The sequence below is a fragment of the Heterodontus francisci genome, chromosome 25, assembly GCF_036365525.1.
Source record: "Heterodontus francisci isolate sHetFra1 chromosome 25, sHetFra1.hap1, whole genome shotgun sequence".
Lineage (NCBI taxonomy): Eukaryota > Metazoa > Chordata > Chondrichthyes > Heterodontiformes > Heterodontidae > Heterodontus > Heterodontus francisci.
In genome coordinates this window covers 66,457,374-66,479,871 of record NC_090395.1, presented here as the reverse complement: position 1 = coordinate 66,479,871, position 22,498 = coordinate 66,457,374, and positions in this window count along the sequence as shown.

Here is a 22,498-nt window from a genome sequence, read left to right as displayed (position 1 = left end):
TGCTGGAAAATGAACACACAAAAAAAACAAGCAACGATTTAATCTCTTTTTAAGAAGTCGACAGAGAGCGCAGAAAATCATCAGTTGGTTACAGTGCAACTTGTGGATGCTTTTGCAAGCACCAACATACCATTGGAAAAACTTGATCACCCAAAGCTGCGGGTATTCATTCAATGTAATGTGCAAAATGGTGGTTGCTTGCTAAGCGCAAATTAACGATGATAGGACTATCTACCGAAGGTTTTTGCTACACATTGTGAGGCGATGTGACACATGTTTGCTGCAGGTGTCCTTACAGGAGATGATGTAGTAGATGATGTAGATTTAAAAATAAGGGGTCACCCATTTAAGACGGAGATGAGAAATTTTTGCTCTCAGGCTTGTGAGTCTTTGGAACTCTCTTCCCCAGAGAGCGGTGGAGGAAGGGTCATTGGATATTTTTAAGGCAGAGGTAGATAAATTCTTGACTAACAAGGAAGTGAAAGGTTATCAGGGGTAGGCGGGAAAGTGGAGTTGAGGCCACAATCAGATCAGCCATGTTCTTATTAAATGGCAGAGCAGGCTCGAAGGGGCTGAATGGCCTACTCCTGCTCCTAATTCGTATGTTCTTACCATATTTCAGATTGTAGGGATTATCTGGAAAGGATGTTAAAGTGGTTATTAGATGCAAGGGGTGAAATTGTTCCTGAAGATGATTTGCATGATTCAAAATTGTATGTCTGTTAACCAGATATCTACGGTGGAAAAAATATTGGAATCTATTACCCCAATGGCCTCCTGGTCAACCTCCCATCCTCAACCCTCTATAAACTTAAGTTTATCCAAGTCCGTGTCCTAACTCACACCAAATCCTGTTAACCAATCAACCCTGTGCTTGAATTTAAAATTCTCATCCTTGTTTTCAATTCCCTCCATGACCTCACCTCTCCCTATCTCTGAAACCTCCTTGAGCCCTACAACCCTTATATTCCAATTAGATGCGTGCCACACAAGTGCTAGGCAATGACCGTCACAAACAAGATAGATGCTGACCATCTCTCCTTGACATTCAATGGCAATACCATCGCTGAATCCCCCACTATCAACATCCTGGGGGTCCCCTTTGACCAGAAACTGAACTGGACCAGCGACATAAATACCGTGGCTATAAGAGCAGGTCAGAGGCTGGGAATTCTGCGGCGAATAACTCACCTCCTGACTCCCCAATACCTGGCCACTATTTACAAGGCATGAGTCAGGAGTGTGATGGAATACTCTCCACTTGCCAGGATGGGTGCGGCTCCAACATCACTCAAGAAGCTCGATGCCATCCAGGACAAAGCAGCCCGCTTGATTGGCACCCCATCTACCACCTTCAACATTCTCTCCCTTCACCATCGACACACAGTGGCAGCAGTGTGTACCATCTACAAGATGCACTGCAGCAACTCGCCAAGGCTCCTTCGACAGCACCTTCCAAACTCATGACCTCTAACACCTAGAAGGGCAAGGTCAGCAGATGCATGGGAACACCACCACCTGCAAGTTCTCCTCCAAGCCACACACCATCCTGACTTGGAACTGTATCGCCATTCCTTCACTGTCACCTGGTCATAATCCTGGAACTCTGTTCCTAACAACACTGCTGGTGTACCTACACCACATGGACTGCAGCATTTCAATAAGGCAGCTCACTCCCACCTTTTCAAGGGCAATTAGGGATGGGCAATAAATGTTGGCCTAGACAAAGACACCCACATCCCATGAAAGAATTTTTTTTAAAATTCTGCACTGCTCCCAATTCCGCCCCCCATTTTAATCACTCCACAATTGGTGGCTGTACCTTCAATTGCCTAGGACGTAAGCTCTGGAATTCCCTCCCTAAGCCTCTCCACCTCTCTCTCCTCATTTAAGACGCTCCTTAAAACCTGCCTCTTTGACCAAGCTTTTGGTCATCTGTTCTTACATTTCTTAATGTGGCTCAGTGTCAAAGTTTGTTTTATAATGCTTCTGCGAAGCACCTTGAAACGTTTTAATATGTTAAAGGTGCTATGTAAATGCAAGTTGTTGTTGTGTTGTTGAATTATGAGAAAGAAATTAAGCCTGACTAGCTTGTTGCGTATTTTTGTGGGTAACATCAGACTTCCACTGTGTAAGATTATTCTATCATGGACCGGCCCCCACTTCTGCCTCTGTTATCATTTCCCCACTTAAAAGGACATTAAGCTCTTTTTCTCACCTCCCCTGGAAATAAAGGCATCCAGTGGTTCTAGTTAATATCTCTTAAATCCCTTTCTCAATAAATATCAATCCACCTCTTTTTTACATGTGTCACATGACTGAATTAGCCACTTCTCTGGGAGTTTATTCTACATATGTGCCATCCTATGGGGTAAAGTAGCTTTTTCCAATCTCTAACTTTTTTTTATTCCTTCTTGGGGTGTGAGCATCACTGGCAAGGCCAGCATTTATTGCCCATCCCTAAATGCCCTTAAGCAGGTGGTGTGCGTGAGCCACCTATAACTAAGTGGCTTCCACGCCATTTCAAAGGGCACTTAAGAGTCATTCAAATTTTTGGGGGGCTGGAGTCATATGTAGGCCAGATCAAGTAAGGATAGCAGATTTCCTCCCCTGAAGGGCATTAGGAACCAGACGATTTTTTTTTTCATAACAATCCAGTAGCTTCATGACCATCATTAATGAAACACTGTTTTATTCCAGATTTATTAATTCATTGCATTTAAATTCCTCCTGCCACCTCCTGGTGGGATTTGAACTTGTGTCACTAGAGTATTATTCCAGGCTACTAGTCCAGTAAGATTATCACCATGCTACTTACTGCCCTTGTTTGAGGCTTGTCAACACTGTACTTATGCCCTCTAGTTGTATGCTCACAGACCAAGTTAAGCAGCTTGTTTTCCTCAATCTTATTTACACCTTTCACTATTTTAAAGAACTGGATCACATCTCCCTTCAATTTTCTTTCGTCTAATAAAAATAAGCTAAAATAATCATTAAATCCCTTAATATTTGAACTTATTCTAGTCACTCCTCAATCTTTCTAATGCATCTATGTCTTTTTTGAGGTATGGTGACCAAAACGACATGCCATTGGCTTTACTGTTATTCTGTACAATATCAATATGATTTGTTCTGGCTTATTTTAATTGAATGGTTGCCCTTTAGTACCCAATTTACTTTATTGATCACTGTTTCTTGGTGACCAGAAGCATTCATTATGTGATCAAATATCATTCCAAACCCCTTCTCATTTTCAGTGTCACCCTTTATTTATCCACATTCAAATCCATATTTCAGCCCATTTGCAGAATCTCCCCTTTGCTCCTTATCTGCCCATACACCTTTGTATCATCATCAAATATAATAACATGACTACAGGCATCCTGCTCCATCTCATTCAGCTATTACTATGAGCAGCTTTGGTCTCAGATCAGATCCCAATGAAACACCATTGGTTACTTTCTCCCATTCACTACCATGCTACTTGCTCTTCTGTTGTTGAGCCCATTCTTAACCCATTTGGACAATTTGTTGATGTTGCATCTGGTCCGGGCCACTTAGGGGAATAAAATTATAACAACCACCATAATTTGCATTCATATAGCACTGTAAAAAGGGTCTCTAGGTAAAGGATGATTTTAGTATGCATCCCAGTAGGGTTTCGGCAAAGATTTTCTTTATTCATTCATGTGTTCATTGCTGGCAAGGACAGCATATATTGCCCATCCCTAATTTCCCTTGAGAAGGTGATGGTGAGCCACCTTCTTGAACTGCTGCAGTCCGTATTGTGTAGATACACCCGCTGTGCTATTAGGGACAGAGTTCCAGGAATTTAACAAGTCAGAATGGTGTGTGACTTGGACGGGAATTTGCAGGTGGTGGTGTTCCCATGCACCTGCTGCCGTTGTTTTTGCAGGCAGTAGAGGTTACGGGTTTGAAAGGTGCTGTAACGTAAAGTACCCAAACTTCAGATATGGCATAATAGGGTCCTTCACTCCAGTTCACATGTATAATATAATTTGCTGTGTTAAACATAACCTCCAAATCCGATGTAAGAAAATGCGGATTTTCTAAAGAGAAAGATAACTATCCGACAGGTTGGAAGAATGTACCCAGGAAGGTAAAATAGAATTAATTTTACTTTCCTTGTGGCAGCTTTCTTACATTGTCGACTGCAGTCAAAATGAGTTGTTTTTTTTATAAACCTGAAACTGAGGACAAGCATTGAGATAACACACAGCAGATGGATTTTGTTATAGCTGTAACCAAATTTAGCAAAAGGATGTCAAGTTTAGATGATAAGAACTTTCTTCACCAGACTGTACATTTATTTAATGTGTGATAACAGGAAGTGGCTTATGAAAACTAGCATTGCAGAAGATTACAGAAACGGGGATTGTGACAATTTGAGGGAGGGGGAGGATCAATTTAGCACCACCAACCAGTTTTATATTTTATCCAGGGTCCCAGAAGTAGGAGTTCAGAAAATGTAATCAGGCTCTCGGCATTTACACCGCTAAACCCAACACAGACCTGTTGGGCCGAATAGCTTGTTTCTGTGCTGCAAATTCCATGGCCTGGATTTCACAGTCTGGATTTCAAGTGATGCTGCTCTTCACTGACCTCGAAGAAAGCTCCCCACAAAGATATAGTGATCTCTGGCATTGATTTCACTTTCCACGACATTAATTTCATTCTAGCGCCAGTAAAAGGGGATCGCCGTCATCAAGCAATAATCATGTCATCAAGTAAGCTAAGCAGCACAAACACATTGAAGTATTCTCACAGACAGCAGACTAGGAAGTGAAAAAAAACACTGATTACCCTTGACATTTTAATCATTTTACAGAGAACAAAATAAAGTTTAGGACAGAAACTTGGGATTAAGGTAGAATCTAAAATATCAGAGACAAACTTTAAAAAAGAAAAATTGTATTAATTTTAAAAATCTATGGAGTGTTTTATCATCATGGAGAAATTTGGCATTCCACAAATGTAAAATTAGTCTTTCAAGGCCAGAGAGGTTGTTCAGCAGTAATTATGGCTTAGTACGTTGTTAAAAATTCTGTTACATTCAAAAAGGCTTAACTTTTTCAAAGGCAAAATTAATAGTGTATAAGGTGAAAATTCATGGCAATTCAAGTGATTTCTAAGATTTCCATCTGCACAGACTTCAACAGTGCACCTTGTGGAGGAGCAGGAAATCGCTGAGAGAAGGTCCACATTTAACTGCGCATGTGGGGATGCAAGATGCTACTGTCAGTATCACAGACTAATTATAGTGAAAGCTGATACTTTCACTTCATTACAACTGCAAAATCCAGGCATGTGTGATTTATCTCTTTTACTGTGGTAGAAAATCCACTGACATTCCAAAAATGGTGAGATTACTTGCTACCTCATTGACTCTTTTGGCCAAAATATTCCTGGTCTACCACTGTGCCACCCAGTTTGCCTGACAGAGAACACTTCCCACAAAGTGGAGAGGGAGGTGGGTGACTGAGCGGGGCATCCAGAATTTCAGATTGGGCAGGTGGGGGACTTGGCTGACCTGGCAAAAGAGCAAATATAAGGCACAGACATACTTATTCCTTCAGTTGCTGCTTTCCTCATGGAAAGTTATCTCAGCACAATCAACCATTATTGGGAAATGGAATTGTGGGCAGCACATAGCCTGCTGTACAGCAAGTGCAGCTGCATCATAGAAAGGACAAAAGATCTTGCATTTATATAGTATGTTTCATGACCTCAGGATGTGCTAAAGTGTTTCACAGCCAAAGTAATACTTTTGAAGTGTAGTAATGTGGGGATCAGTGGCAGCTAATTTGCGCACAGCAAGCTCCCATTAACAGCAATGAGATCAATGACCAGATCATCTAATTTTACTCATGTTGGTGTTGAGGAATAAGTGTTGAACAGTACACAGGGAGAGCTCCCCTGCTCTTCTTCAAATAGTGCCATAGGATAGTTTATGTTGACCTGAGAGGGCAGATGGAGCCTTGGTTTAATGTCCCATCAAAAGATGGTACCTCTGACCGTGCAGCACTCTCTCAGTATTGCATAGAAGTCATAGAGTCATAGAATCATTTACAGCATAGAAGAAGGCCATTCAGCCCATCAAGTCCATGCCGACTTTCCACAGAGCAATCCAGTCAGTCTCACTCTCCTGCTTGATTCCCATAGCCCTGCAGGTTTATTTCCTTCCAGTGGCCATTCAATTCCCTTTTGAAATCATTGATTGTCTCTGCTTCCACCACCCTCGTGGACAGCGAGTTCCAGGTCATTACCATTCACTGTATTATAAAGTTCTTCCTCACATTCCCCCTGCATCTCTTGCCCAAAACCTTCAATCTGTGTCCTCTAGTCCTTGTACCATTTGTTAATGGGAACAGTTTTCCTTGTCTAACTTATCTAAGCCTGTCATAATCTTGTACACCTCCATTAAATCTCCCCTCAATCTCCTTTGCTCCAGGGAAAACAACTCCAGCTTTTCCAACCTAACCTTGTAACTAAAATCCCTCATCCCTGGAACCATTTTGGTAAATCTCCTCTGCACCCTCTCAAGGACCCTGTTGGATCCCATCAGTTACAAAGAGAGACGAAGTCCGAACTTTTAGAAACTTTATTGCAGTATATGGTTGTTACATTCCAAGGTTACGAAAGAACAAAAAGCAAAACAAAAGAACGTGCAAAAGAACAAAACAAAAGAACATGTGCTCACTACAGCAAGCCTTTCTTATAGTTATTCAAACAAAACTATAACGCCCCCCACCCACCCTTGTTTCTGAGTGGTTTGCAGACTTCTGTTATCAGTGCATGATTGGTTCATTTGACCCAGCATTTTATTTTTGCATTTTATTTCAGTAGTTTCACATCCCCCCTCCTTGAACTGTTAGGCTGATTATTAAACAATAGGCTACTATTAAGCTATCTGTAGCTGCCCTGTTAGCTTCTGCTTGTTATTTTTTTATAAATTGGCTCCACAGCTCCACAGTTAGTTTGTTAGCTGATTAACTTACTTTTGATCTGTCCCCACAGACCCTCACATCCTTCCTAAAATATGGTGACCAGAACTGGATGCAATACTCTTGTTGAGGCCTAACCAGAGCTTTATAAAGTGTCAGCCATGATTATGTGTGCCAACATGTGGCTTAAACCCAAGATTATGTGACTCAGAGGACGAGTGCTACCATTGAGGCAAGGCTGACACTTGGTTCACTGGCAGCAGATCGAGCAGGTGCTCTGTACGTTGGCCGATATGACAGACAGAACAGACAGATTTTCAGACAGAAAACATCACACCTCGTCCTGCCAGTTCTATCTCTTCCAGTAACATCAGGATAGTGGGGGAGGGTTGGACAGAAGAATCACCCACTCTTCCTCCTGTCAGGACACTGCATCGGGGCCAGAAAGGGCATGAAAACTGATAGAACTGGCTTTTCCTCAAATTCCTCCCACCACCTAAATTACATTGCAAACAGAAAAGCAAAGGAATTTCAGAGCTTCTATTTGCAATTCCTAGTTCTTACTGAATTCTTGTGTACATCAAAAAAAGTGAGACGTGTCGGAAGCAGACAATTTTCTATTTTTTGGTATTCAGGATCAGCATCAAGTATTCCAAAGTCAAATATAGCTCAATTCTGCCCAGCAAAGTTTCTTAATTCTGGTTTCAAGAGAACATGGTGGAAAGAAAAGGAAAAAAGGAAGGAAGGAATTGCATTTGTATAGCTTCATTCACAACCTCAGGACATCCCAAAAGTGTAATCATTATTATATAGGCACAGGAAGATCCCGCAAACAGCAATGTGAAAATGAACAGATAACCTGTTTTTAGTGAGGTTGGATGAGGACACCAGGAGAACTCCCTGCTCTTCTTTGAAAGTGCTATGGGATCTTTTACATCCACATGAGAGGAGACATGGCCTCTGTTAATGTATCATCAGCAAGCTGGCATCTCTAACAGTGCAGCACTTTCTCAGTACTGCACTGGGAATGGCAGCCTAGTATTTGTGCTTGCATCTCTGCAGTGGGACTTGAACCTACAACCTTCTAACACAGCTAGATTTGAAACTTGCTGCCAGGGTTGCAGATAGGCCACTCATACAAGAACGATCCCCTTGAATCATGTCCATCAATCGAAATGAAAATTGGGCAGTTTCTTAACGGGTGGCCAGTTTTACACGAGGGTGGCAAATTTAAAATCCCTCTAATTTATTGTGACAAACTCTATTCCCTGTCCACTATTTCTATCCCTGGTAAATGTCTTAAGCTGAGCAAGACTGTGCATAATCTTAGTGCTGTGTTTGACTCCGAGATGAGTTCCGACCACATATCCGCTCCATGGCCAAGACTGCCTACCTCCACTTGTGTACCATCACTCGACTCTGACCCTGCCTCAGTTTATCTGCTGCTGAAACCCTCATCCATGTCTTTGTTGCACCTTGGACTTGACTATTCCAGTGCTGTCCTGGCCAGCTTCCTAACTTCCACCCTACATAAACTTGTGCTCATCCAAAACTCTGCTACCCATATCTTAACTTGCTCTAAATCTCATTGATCCATCACCCCTCAGCTTGCTGGCCTTCACCCTCTCTCCATTTGACAATGCTTCAATTTTAAAATCCCCATCTTTGTTTTCAAATTCCTCCATGACCTCACCCCCCTTTACCTTCGGAATTTCCACCAACCCTACAACCCTCCAAGATCTCTGCACTCCTCCAATTCTGGCCTTTTGATCATCCCTGATTTTAATCAATCCACAATTGTGCCTTCAGCTGCCTGGGCCCTAAGCTCTGGAATTCCCTCCTTAAACCACTCTGCCTCTCCATCTGTCCCTCCTTTTTTAAGATGCTCCTTAAAACCTACTTCTTTTGGCCAACTTTCCTGATTTCTCTTTCTGTGGTTTTTTGACAAAAATGTTTTTATTGATATCACTCTTGTTAAGCGCCTTGGGGCATTTTACTACGTTAAACGTGCTATAGAAATGTAAGTTGTTGTCGTAACAAAAACAAAAATTCTGAAAATACACAGCAGCTAAAGATCAGTGTCTATAAAGGGGCCAGGCAGGTTAACATGTTCGCAATACAGCTCTCAGGTTAACATAACAGGTGGAGAATCATCATGGGAAACAGAGGAGAGCAGCATGATTGATTCTAAATGTAAGTGGGATGAAGTGTGGGAAAGACTGGAGAAACACAGGAGCTATGGTGTAGAGAGAAGCTGTTAAAGGAGGATCTCATTGAGGTACAAGTCCAAACCAAAATTATTCTTCACGGTATGTCATACTATCAAGGCTAAAGGATGTTGTCATGCTCGGCCAAGAATGAGGCACATTGGTTTTGTTATGAACATTGATTTTAAACTGCTACTGGAGTGAGGGGAGGACTTGTTGAACAGATCAGCCATGGCTGTAAGGGGTATTTGAATATTGGTAGACAGTGTTTGGAAGGACAAAGCAGCCATTCAACCCACAATGGACTTTTGATCACCAGACTTTGAAGGTGGGGGAGCTTGCATTCCAGGTTGACTGCTAAGATGGCCGAATACACAAACAGATATGGTCAAACCAGTTAGTCACATGACTAACCTGCTGAACAACCTGAGTTTTTTGAATTTGGACGAACAGTTTGGGCAGAAAGCAGAATGTTCCTGGACTGAGTAGATCTCTCTCCTGTCTACTCCCATCTCTTTCTCACAAGCCTCTGAATCCACTGAAGACACATGAACCCCAAGAGAGAAAAGTCTCCTGCAGTGAACAAGGTTTAAGAAGAAATCTGGGCCCCAATGAAAAGCAAGATCTACCTACAATCAAGGACTCTACAGTAAGCTCGAAGAACTGTAACAACAACTCTTCAGATATTGCCTCAAACTTTTCCACTTTATTTTTCTACTGCTCTTTTCTGTCTCTATTTGCATGCGTGTATTGCGTATGCATGCTAACATGGGGCACGGCATGCATCTGTAGGCATTAACCGAATTACAGTTTAAGTTTAATAAATTTCAACTTTTCTTCTTTAAATCTAAGAAAGCCTGTTTGTGCTGGTTTCTTTGCCTTATAATTGTTTTATTCAAAGGTTGATAAACAATCTTCCAGCACAGACTGTAACATTCCAGATGTTGAAAGGAGTTTTATAATACAGTTGGATGCTCTGCTGGGTGAGTTAAGGTACTAGAGAGATAAACTTGAATGTGCTAAGTGTCTTCTCCTCATCCTTGTTTTCTTGTTCTTTTTCTTTTCATTTTAGAAGACTGTAATCATGACTAGCACCATATCACTTCCCAACACTCCTGCCAAGCTGTGGTGTTTATTACCTTGGTTCCCTTAGAAACAGTTTAGCTGAAGAAGTGGAAAGCACAATGTGCTAGACCAGAGGTTTTCAAACATTTTTGTTTGAAGGACTCCTTTTCAAATGGTTTAGAAATCACGGACCCGCATCTAAATTATAATACTAAATAATGCTTATAATATGAAAGTGCTGCATGTAAAGACTGTTTGAATATGCTGTTAAGGAAACAGTTATTTACTTGCCTGCTGCTCTCAGCACTCCTCCATGCGCACTTCCCTCCTAGGTGAGACAACCAGCCCTTTCTGCTCTGCACGTGGTGGCTACATTCCCTGCCTACCTTCCACATCCCTCCTCTAGGCTCACACTTACACATTATTTCATGCACCCCAAGAAAGTCTCTATGGACCCCCAGGGGTCCGCGGGCCCCTGTTAGATACTAGTCTGTCGGTTCAAATCCAGACTAGGGTTTGCTGGCTATAAGAGTCCCAGAAGACAACGGGAAACCTCAATGAGACACAATGGGCCAAGTGGCGTCTTTCTGTGCCATAAACTTTCTATGATTCTAAGTTTCTGGTGAGCATGGGTCTGTGGCACAAGACTGACCCTAATTTCACTTAGAAAGGTTTAAGGCTGGACAATGCTATGCTGGTACAGTAGGGGCTGTTCCTTTGAGAATATGTCTGAGGCAATTGTTGGGGCACAGCACAGGGACGTTTACTCTACATCTAGCTTACTATACCTGACCTGGGAGTGCTTAATTCTGACAATAGATGCCAAAAATGTAAAGTGTTCCATTCCCCAGCACTAACAATCCTTACCTTAATGAGCCAAGACAGCATTTTATCCATTAAAATGTTGATAATAGGACAGCATTGACAGTGACCATAGAGTGGATCGGTATCTGTAACCTCTGTCTAGACATGTAATATGGCTCAGTAAATGCAGTACCAACAATATTCATTTAGCTACCTCTTGCAAGCTATACCTGTGGTAATATGGATCTGATATTAATCCAGGCACAATTTACAGACACCAATGAGACCAAGAGAATGAGAGACAGAAGGTGGGAGAGAGAAAAACTTATTTTGAGATCTTGGAGAATGGTGGCCATCAGCTATTCCTCTAAATGGACATAATCTCCTGAGACCTTGAAGCTTTATCGGTTCTACACTCTGACCTCAGAGGGATGAAGGGGTTAACAATTTCTTTACTTACATTAAAACAGATTATCTGGTCATTCACTCACTGCTGTTTGTGGGATCTTGCTGTGTGCAAATTGGTTGCCAATTTTCCTACAGTGCAATAGTGGTTACACTTCAAAAGCACCTTATTGGTCATAAAACGCTTTGAATTGTCCTGAGGTTGTGAAAGCTGTTGTAACTTAAACTGCCCAACAGGCAATAAAAACTCTTCTGCGCTGAACACAAAAATGCATTTCAGTGGAACTCTTGCACTGTTTCAAACTCCTGTTTGTAGTTCCAGCTGTCAAAAATCAACTTTTCTGTCAACTCCTTTGATGTAGCAATTCCCCGTCAATGCTTGACAATTAGCAATATGGAGAGAGATATCACCAGTAATGAACAGATGCTGAATATCCTTGAAGATGTGAACACTGCTCAAGTTGGCATCAAACAAGCAAATCTTCATAATTAAACATACTCGTCTTTCCTCATCAAAGGAAAATGACTACTAATTACATCAATGGAAGAATTCATTTTCATCTTTTAAATCTTCTTTGGCCTCCTTGTCTCGGGAGACAATGGGTAAGCGCCTGGAGGTGGTCAGTGGTTTGTGGAGCAGCGCCTGGAGTGGCTATAAAGGCCAATTCTAGAGTGACAGGCTCTTCCACAGGTGCTGCAGAAAAATTTGATTGTCGGGGCTGTTACACAGTTGGCTTTTAAATGAGTCAAACAATTTAAACTGTGCCATGCCAATTGGCCTTAATTTTCAAAAACCATCCCACCAGAATCATCAGGGCCAATACAGGTTCATAAGTAGATATAATATTTGTTGAAATACCTTTTTACAGTGTGACCTCTAACATCTCAGTCTCCTGAATCCTATGTGAAACCCCAAATCGGTGCAACAAATGAAGAAAAACTGTAAAAACACAGGCAGAGATGTAGAGAGAAGAAGAGGGAAATAGTGAGAATGGAAAGAAATATTTCACTGTGGAAACTATTAGTATGTTTTGAATAAACCCTCAATTTATTCCTGGTTGAACAGAAATCGTTTATCTGCAAACACACAAAGGCACCTAACAAGAAAAAGCTGGGGCAATGTCAAACAAAGGAGCTATTAAAAATAGAAGCTGCAAAAATGGAACAGCCAGCAGCTGTAAAGAGATAATGTTGGAGTAAATATAGTGGAACCATTGTCTTGCTGTCACAGGGCCCTTTGTATTCCCTTGCATTGCCAATGGGTCTATTGTTTTGTTTCCTTTGTCCGTAGACCCTTTTGTCTCCCATCGATTGTTAACCCATCCCTTTTGTCTCTTCAGCCTTTGTTTAGTGTCCTTTTGTTTGATTTGTATGCTGTCATTATTTTCACTGGGTTTAACTGCTTCATTGCTACAACGTTTCGATTGGCCAGCAGTCAGTGTTCCAATATAAGCTTTGGATAGTAGCCATTGCAGACAGGATTAGAATAGCACAGTACCTTCATGCACAGAGCTGTCTTCTTACTGGACCCAGGTCTCAAGTGTTTCACATTTGTGCGATGCCTCTTTTTTTTAAAGGTTACACCTTACGTCAATAGGAAGGATTTTAATCACACATCCCCTGCAAAAATAGCCATAAACAAATGCACAACCCAGCACCAAGTACAACACCACAGCCATGGTGTACAGACCGACGTTTTCATCAGTACAATGTGCAAATGTAGTATACTCATGCTATAGCAAAGTAGGTCCACTCGCACTAACTCCAGTTTCATTCTGTGATCTGTACTATTTATACTGAATATCCAGAGAGTCATACCTCATTACAACACTTCAAAAGTACTTCAATGGCTGTTATGTGCTGTCAGTTATGAGAGGAGAGATGTTGCCAGACCTGCTGAGTATTTCCAGCATTTCTTGTTTATATTTCAGATTTCCAGCATCTGCAGTATTTTGCTTTTATTTATAAAGCTCTTTCTTTTCTCAGTTTTTAAAAAAAATTTTCAGGGGTTGTGGCCATCACTGGCAAGGCCAGCATTTATTGCCCATCTCTAATGGCTCTTCACAACTGAGTGGCCATTTCAGAGGGCAGTTAAGAGTCAACCACATTGCTGTGGGTCTGGAGTCACATGTAGGCCAGACCAGGTAAGGACGGCAGATTTCCTTCCCTAAAGGACATCAGTGAACCAGATAGGTTTTTACCACATTTGATGATAGTTTAATGGCATCATTACTGAGACTAACTTTCAATATCAGATTTATATACATTAATTGAATTTCAATTCCACCAGCTGCAATGATGGGATCTGAATCCATGTCCTCAGGACAATAGCCTGGGCCTCTGGATTACTGGTCCTGTCACATTACCACTACACCACTGTACACATTCATTAAAAAAAAGAAAGACTTGCATTGATGTAGCTCCTTTCACAACCTCAGGACAAGTACTTTTGAAGTGTAGTCATTGTTGTAATGTCAGCCAAACTGCACACAGCAATATCCTACAAACAGCAGTGATAATGATCAGATGATCTGTTTTTGTTTTATTGACTGGGGGATAAATATTGGCCAGAAACACTCCCTGCTTTTCTTCAAAATAAAACGATGGAATCTTTCACATCCACCCAAAAGGGCACATGGGGACTCGGTTTAACATTTGAACCAAAACACATTATCTCTGGCAGTGCAGCACTCCCTCAGTGCATCACTTAAGTGTCAGCCTAGTGTTTGTGCTTAAGTTGGACTTAAGCCCACAATCTTCATGACTCACAGGTGACAGTATTACCAACTGAACCACGGTACAATCAGTCAAAGTATCACTTTGACGTCCGCAGTGTTCACATTGGTATCTGGGTGTGCATCAGAGGTCACTTTGATACACTCTTTCGTCTACCATTTCCTACTTTCCACAATGACCATACTCCAAAAGGCACTTAATTGGCTGTAGAGTGTTTTGGGATGCCCTGAGGCTATGAAAAGGCGCTATATAAATTTAAGCTCTTTTTGTCTTTACCAGGTTGGCCTGTGAAGGATTTATTTATTTATTTTTAGAGATACAGCACTGAAACAGGCCCATCGGCCCACCGAATCTGTGCCGACCAAGAACCACCCATTTGCACTAACCCTACAGTAATCCCATATTCCCTACCACCTACCTACACTAGGGGCAATTTACAATGGCCAATTTACCTATCACCTGCAAGTCTTTGGCAGTGGGAGGAAACTGGAGCACCCAGCGAAAACCCATGCAGTCACAGGGAGAACTTGCAAACTCCGCACAGGCAGTACCCAGAATTGAACCCGGGTCCCTAGAGCTGTGAGGCTGCGGTGCTAACCACTGCGCCACTGTGCCACCCTAAATAGGGACACTTGGAGGGGCTCTAACTCCCAGTGCTATCTCCCTCCTAGGAAAAACTTTGTTCCTTAGAATATTACCACTGTGTCTTCAGACTGGTGCCCCGGAGCCTTGAGCCCATCAATATTTTCTGTCATTGGCATTCCCTTTGAGCACACTCCTTTTTTTGCATACAACTTTCCAGTCATGACACTATGCAAACAACAGGATACATCAGAATCAACATGAAAATCTCCACACTGGAAGCATCTCCAACATACATTGAAAAAACTTGTCGGTGTCAGAAGTCAACTATTGTCATTTTAACTATCATCTGATGAATTCAGTGAAATATGAATCAATAAATATCACTTTAATATCCTCCTTTCTCTCACTCTCTGCACCGCTGGCACACTGTGGCTGTAGTGTGCACCATTTACAAGATGCAATGCAGCAACTTGTCAAGGCTTCTTCAACAGCACCTCCCAAACCTATGACCTCTACCACCTAGAAGGACAAGGGCAGCAGGTTTACGGGAACACCATCACTTGCCCTCCAAGTCACACATCATCCTGACTTGGAAATATATCATAGTTCCTTCATTGTCACTGTGTCAAAAACCTGGAACTCGCTTCCTACCAGCACTGTGGGTGTACCTACACCACATGGACTGCAGCGATTCAAGATGGTGGCTCACCACAATCCGCTAAAATGAAACTTGAGCAATAAATGCTTCCTTTGCCAGCGACAACCACATCCAATTAATGAAAAAAAATGCTCGTTTGTTTTATGCCTCCACTTTCTTCTCCAGAAGATGCTGACTGCTGCTGGAATATGGATAGATCCAAAGTGGTGACAACCTTCTTCCACCTCACACAAGTCGCCCTTTCTCTCAGTAGGGTAGGGAGGGAATGCTGAATTCTCAGAGGTGCTGTCTTAGATGTGAAACGCTAAACCGAGACCCTGTCTGCCAGTACAGGTGGATACAAATCATCCCAAGGCACTATTCAAAGAAGTGAAGGGAGTTACACCAGACTCTAGCCTAACATTCCTTCTTTAACCAATGTCAGAAAAAAAGCAGATTTACTGTTCATTCATCTTATTTGCTGTTAGTGGAACCTTGTGTGCAAAACTAGTTTCCATATTTCCCTACCTAGAAACTGTGACAGCACTTCAGAACATAATTCATTAAAAGTGTTTTGTGATAATGCTCTGCGATTTGATAAATCACTATATAACTTCACCAACTTGTATTGATATTGCACCTTTAACAAAGTAATTAGGAGTGTGATCAAACAAAGTTTGACACTGAGCTACACAAGGACGTAAGAGGACAAGTGACCAAAGATTTGGTTAAAAGGTGCAGGTTTTAAGGAGCATCTTAAAGGAGGAGAGAGAAGTAAGAGGTAAAGAAGTTTAGGGAGGGAATTAAAGAGCTTAAGACCGGGGCAGCTGAAGGCACGGCTGCCAGTGGTGCAGTGATGAAAATCAGGGATGTGTAAGAAGCCAGAATTGGAGGAGTGCAGAGATCATGGAGGGTTGTAGAACTGGATGAGGTTACAGAAGTAGGGAAAAGTGAGGCCATGGAAAGATTTGAAAACAAAGGATTGCCGGACTGGGAACCATTGCAGGTCAGTGAGCACGTTTTCTGCAAGTTCTTTCTTTCATGAAGTCAGCAGTTACTGTTCAAGTAAATAAAAGCAAAATACTGCAGATGCTGGAAATCTGAAATAAAAACAAGAAATGCTGGAAATACTCAGCAGGTCTGGCAGTATCTGTGGACAGAGAAGCAGAGTTAACGTTTCAGGTCAGTGACCCTTCATCGGAACTGGCAAAGGCGAGAAATGTAATAGGTTTTAAGCAAATAAAGTGGGGGTGGGGCAAGAGATAACAAAAGTAAAGGTGTTGATAGGACAAGGTCACAGAGAATAACTGACCAGAAGGCCATGCAGCAAAGGCAAACGGTATGTTAATGGTGTGTTGAAAGACAAAGCGTTAGTGTAGAGAGGGTGTCAATGGACAGAAAAATGAACAGCCCTGGCCCAAAGCACAAACATGAAAAAAACAGTGGGCAGGCACATGGTAAGAAAAATGAATGATGAAACAAACTAAAATAAAATAAAAAGAAAAAAGAAAAAATAACTAAATTACCATTCAAGGCTTATTCAGCTATTGGGGTGACATTACAGTCTCGCTCAATCCTCTCCTCGTCTGACATACATGCACACACATACACACAGCATGGGTCACTGCATGGTAATGAAGAGCAGGATCCAATGTTAGACATTTTCTCTTCCTTACCCAAGGGATGTTGATGCTGACAGTACAACTTCCAATGTTGTCCTGGTTCAGATTAGTTGACTCAGCACAGAATTGGATCAAAAGTGTGAACAGTTCAGTACAACACACTGCAACTGAGGCCACATCCCACCCGTCGGCAAGACCCCATACTTCTACCCCTGAACATCTCTCCACTATGTCCCTGCCTTGCCCAACTGTTGCTGATATGGTCATCATACCATCTCCATCTTTATGCCCAAGTTCTTCAATATTTTATACATTGGATTCCCCAGTCCGCCTTACACAAATGTTAACTCACCCAGACTTCTGCCATTCGTGTACAAGTTCCATACACCCATGAGCCCATCCTTGACGGGGGGAGTACAGGATCCACGGCTTTTTCATCAACATTGCCCTAAGTTCTGATGGCCTCCCACCACCTCTGCAATCTTCTGCTGCTCTACACCCAACAAAAACTTACAATCTTCCGACTCTGGGCTGTATACTATGAGACCCCCTTCTCTTCAAAACACTTTGACCATCCCTTCGATCACCTTCCCTCACCCATCCCCTATTTTTTGTTCGATTCACACCACTCCCCTGATAAAGTAACTTGGAACATTTGTTATTGCCGTGAACCTGAATGAGTCAGATTCAAACTAATGTCTGTTTAAAGTGTCCCTTTAAATTCTGGTGGTGGAGCTGGGAGGGTGGGGGAGGGGGCGTTGGTATGGCGTGCCAGGTGTATATCTGGGGGAGTTCCTGGGCTTCCCCAAGAGATTCTGCCAATTCTGCCCTCATAAGGCCTCAGGGGAACTCATGTCAGCTGAGATCTAGTGTAAGTTCCCCTGAGGCCTTACAAAGGCCCAAACCTTTACAAGCAAAAGGTAAATTGGTCTTTTGGGAGTAGAAGAGATGAAAAAACAAAGATTTTCATCAGGCCCTCACAGGATCTCCTCTCTGCCTTTGGAGAAGCATGGCAGTACTCTGACATGGTGTCAGAGTGTGCACTGTGCAGATATGATGTGGCCACCCTGACCATGCAAATTCTCCCATCTCCTCAATTTGAGGTGCAGTTCTGGGGTTTTGGGCTTGGGTACACAGGGGTTCAGTTCTGTCACACCTGTGCTGCCATTTTGAAGAATTTCAGGTCCCAGCAGTCTATTTCTTACATAGACCAGAATTTTATGTTGAGGCAGTGGCCCAGCTTTCCAGCTATCAAATTTTGGCAAGCCCGCCTCCACTGGGCCTAGAAGCTATGCTGCAATTTTGCATGGCCCTGACCCTTAATTGGCCTCGGTTGGAACTTCTGCCCTTCTGAGGCAGGACTTCCCACCTCTGAGCTGCCAGCCAGGAGCGGTGACCACTGCTGGGACTGCACCCAGCAAGAAGAGGACGATGGATGTCACCTTTCAGAAACGTAAGTGAAGGTCGGGCCTTACCGGGGATAAGAGTCTGGGCCCCGGTGAGGGATGTGGGGGTTGGAGTCCAGGGTGGGGGAGGTAGTTTAGCAAGGGTAGTCCGTGCTGCTGGGGGAGCCCTCTGTGGGGCACAGAGTGCCCGATCAGGAGGGAACACCGTCCCCCCCCAACCAGCCCTCAAGGAAGGCCCAAGTATTACTGGGCAGTCTCCTCAGGTGCTGAAGTGCCCGTCCGCTTCAGTTAAGATACCAGCAGCAGTGGGAGGAGACCTTAAGTGGCAATTAAAGGGCCTCAATTGTCCTGGGACAGGCGGGGCTGTTTGCCACCTCTCCCGCCGCTGGTAAAATAGCAGCAGGGGCAGGTAGGCAATCCACCTCCCACTTGATTTTATGACGACCCCACCTGCCTCCCAGCCCGCTCCAGGGGGTTGGGGGGAGGGTGTAACATTCTGGCCACAGAGAAACTGGCCAGTGTTTACGTGCCACACAAACCTCCTCCCACCCCTCTAACTAACCCTGCCAGAAAATCCTTCTATTCCTTTCTCCCTTGTGTACTTACTTCTCTAGCTTACGCATAAATGCAACAATGCGAGTCCCCTCAAATATTCCTTGTGATAGGAGTTTCCACAACCTTACCACTCTTAGGGTAACGAAATTAAAATCAAGCCCTTACTTCTTTGTCTCATTATGTGGAGGAGTTGGGTTTTGAAGTTTCTCTAAGTTCCTTATCATTTGCAAAGTAAACATCAGATCCCAAGCCATGACTCCAATCCCCAATGTTTTTCTGCTGACCATTGCCCAGCTTTGGCCTTGGCAGCTCAAATTCCACAAAAATTCAAGTGTCCTTTGCTTCTTTTGCTTTAGATTTCATAGCTTCCAATTTTTAAAAAACTTGATCAAAGGCAGAAACCAGACTGTTGGAAAAACAAATGAATATCTTTTTAATGTAAATACTTTGTTTTATATCCAGGCCTTCATTTTGTTTGTTGCTCTTTGCGTATGACTCATTAGCAACAAAGACTTCAAATGGAGAATGTTATGCCCAGTAAAGAGCTATCATATTCCTAAGTTTTAAGATACAATCTTTATTCAATGTGGACTCTTTGAAATTGACTTTTCCTTTTAAAATATGGACAATGTGCTGCAAAGATGGCCACTGAATGGTCAGGTGACCTGGCCTGTGTATTCAAAAACTGTCTTATTGTCTCAAAATGACAAAAGGATACATTCCAGACTAAGAGTTGTCATCTACACCCATCCTGAAACCATCAAGAGACATTCCTGAATTGAATGGTTTTCTTCTCAGACAAAGAAGGTGATTGTCTTAACCCCCCCACCCCCAACCCTTAGGTTGAATGCCTTACAACAAAACCAGGATGAATAGGGTGTGAGGTAGCTGCATCATAACAGAATGGCACCCATCCAGACATCAATTGATAGCCATGGATTCCACATCTTTGTCCATTGTGTGGTCACAGCAGGGGAGAAGGCCATGTGTCAACTAACAGAAACTCTAATATGATGGATTTTGACCTTAAATGATAACTCTCTGGAAAGAGGGGCAATGAAGCTAACATCACAGAAAGCAGTCCAGCCAGGGACTGGGAAAAAGATCCAAGCAAGGAAAGAGCCCTGATGCTAATTCTACACTTCAACTTGCTGCAACAGAGAACTTAAAGTGACCGCCACCTCCAGTCTGAAGTCTTAACTATACAAAATCCTACAACACCTCAACAATTTCAAGACCACAAACATCCAGACCTGCACCATTAAAGAAGATTGTCCTCCTGAGAAGTTTCAACAGATTTACCATAAACCACGATCACCTACCTCATTTTGAACTACATCCTACTCTTTTCTCTCTATCTATTTGTGTGCGTCTATGTGTGAATGCATGCATGGGTGACGTTGCAGCCATTTCAGGAATTGTGTAAAAATAAATAGTTACCTTCTTTAACCAATGAGAAAATCTATAATTTGTCTATTTACCTGACCCTAAAAAATACTCAGGGACAAACTCAACATTTTAACAAAGCATGATTGCGATCAGTTGGGAGGTGAACAGTGAGAACCACCCACACCCCTTACCACCTCTCTGTAACAGCAGTAATATCAGGCAGGGTGTAAACAGGGAAGCCATCACGAGCCTATCAGTTTGAAACAACCACTCGATCTGGTGGCTGAACCTATAACCATCAGTGATAGATGACATTCATTCAACAATGCTAAAAATAGACAAGGGAGGATATTAATGACATGTATTAGCAGTGGAGAAGTGGATCAACAGTGGAAAGGTACTGGCAGATTAATAACAGGTTAACCTCGATTCCATTTCCAGGCAAGTTGACAAAGCAGATCTGGGCAATGACAAACCCAATAGTCTTACATCAATACCATGTAAAATAATCAAGTGCCATTGAGTCTCTGTTAGAGACAAGGATCTACTGGGTAAGTTGCTGAGTCTGAGGCCAGATATTGCGACACTGTAGAAAGCACTGCATTCAGACTTCTTCCCATATTCTAAAATATGGTGCACCTTTTATCCACCTCGGGAGGTTGAAAGCTTGAACGAACCCTTTTCGGGATTTGAGCCTAGACCTTCTAGCCCCAGTCTAGCACTCAACCAACTGAGATTTGCTACCCAACACTCACCCCAAAAAACTCCCTAGTGAATGAATGCCAAGGTGCTTCCCTACATGTGGTATGAAAATTGGTCATATGTCCAATCCATAGTCTTATATTGAGATGAGTGAGTGGGGGAGGTGTTGGGGGTGGTTGATGAGGCTGGTGAATGCTACAGTTCACATTTTGGGATCGTGAATGTCAGCCGCAAATCCTACACACTATCCTGTGGCTCCTACTGGAAGTGAAGGGGGGGGGGGGGAGGTGGTGGGGGAGGGGGACAGCTGTACATCTGCAGCTCTGGTTTTGATTGGAATATACAATGGTTAATTTCTACAAGATAAAAAAGGCTTGGGCAGTTTGTGCATCCTGTATGAGGGTCTGACCAATCCCCATGCAGAGCACAAGGTTCCCAACTAACTGGTATTGTACATGATTTTGCCCAATTTGCTGCATCTCATTTAACACTCTGTAGTGGTTGCTGCACTCAGCTGCAGGTCAGAGTCAGTTATGGTTTTTACTTTGCAATAATGCTTGAGTGTCATCCATGGCTGAGTTAGTAGCACACTTGATGCTGAGTTGCAACGCCTAAGCTCAAGTCCCACTCCAAGTCTTAAGTACAAAAATCAAGGCTAACCCTCCAGTGCAGTACTGAGGGCGTGCTGTCTTTCAGACGAGATGTTAAAGCAAGATCCCATTTGCCTGCTTGGATGGATGTAAAAGGTTTCATGGCACTATTTTGCAGAAGAGCAGGGGACTTCTCCCTAGTGTCCTGGCCAACATTTATCCCTCAATCAACATCACAAAAAACAGATTATCTGGTAATTATCACATTGCTGTTTATGGGAGCTTGCTGTGTGCAAATTGGCTGCCAAGTTTCCTGTGGCTACACTTTAAAAGCAGTTCATTGGCTGTAAAGCATTTTTGAGATGTCTGGTGGCTGTAACACATCTTGGACTTGAGCTTGTACACAAAGCTGTGCAGCGAGACACTCAAAAGTGGTAGACAATAGATAACAAAATCTCGGTTGGTGCCCGCACACCACAACAATATTGGAACTTCCTGCTGAGTTTCGTGTGGTTACAGATCACAGGATCTTAAAGGTTTCCTATGCAGGGCCTATTGTGATTTAATGAGATCACATGATTGCAGTTGGCCTTTCTTCAACAAGATTCAGGGAGAGATCTTTGCCCAGAACTACATTTAGGGAGAGGGCATCACCCAATAAACCAGAGGGTTATATTTGGTGAGAAAACATTACCCGATAAATAAAGAGAATGTTACCCAGTGAAGAGAGTTAGAAAAAGACAGAGGTCATTATCCAATAAAACTCAGTGCAAACAAAGTCAGAAAAAATTGCTTTGAAGTATGTGTGAATAAAATGTCCACAGTTAATG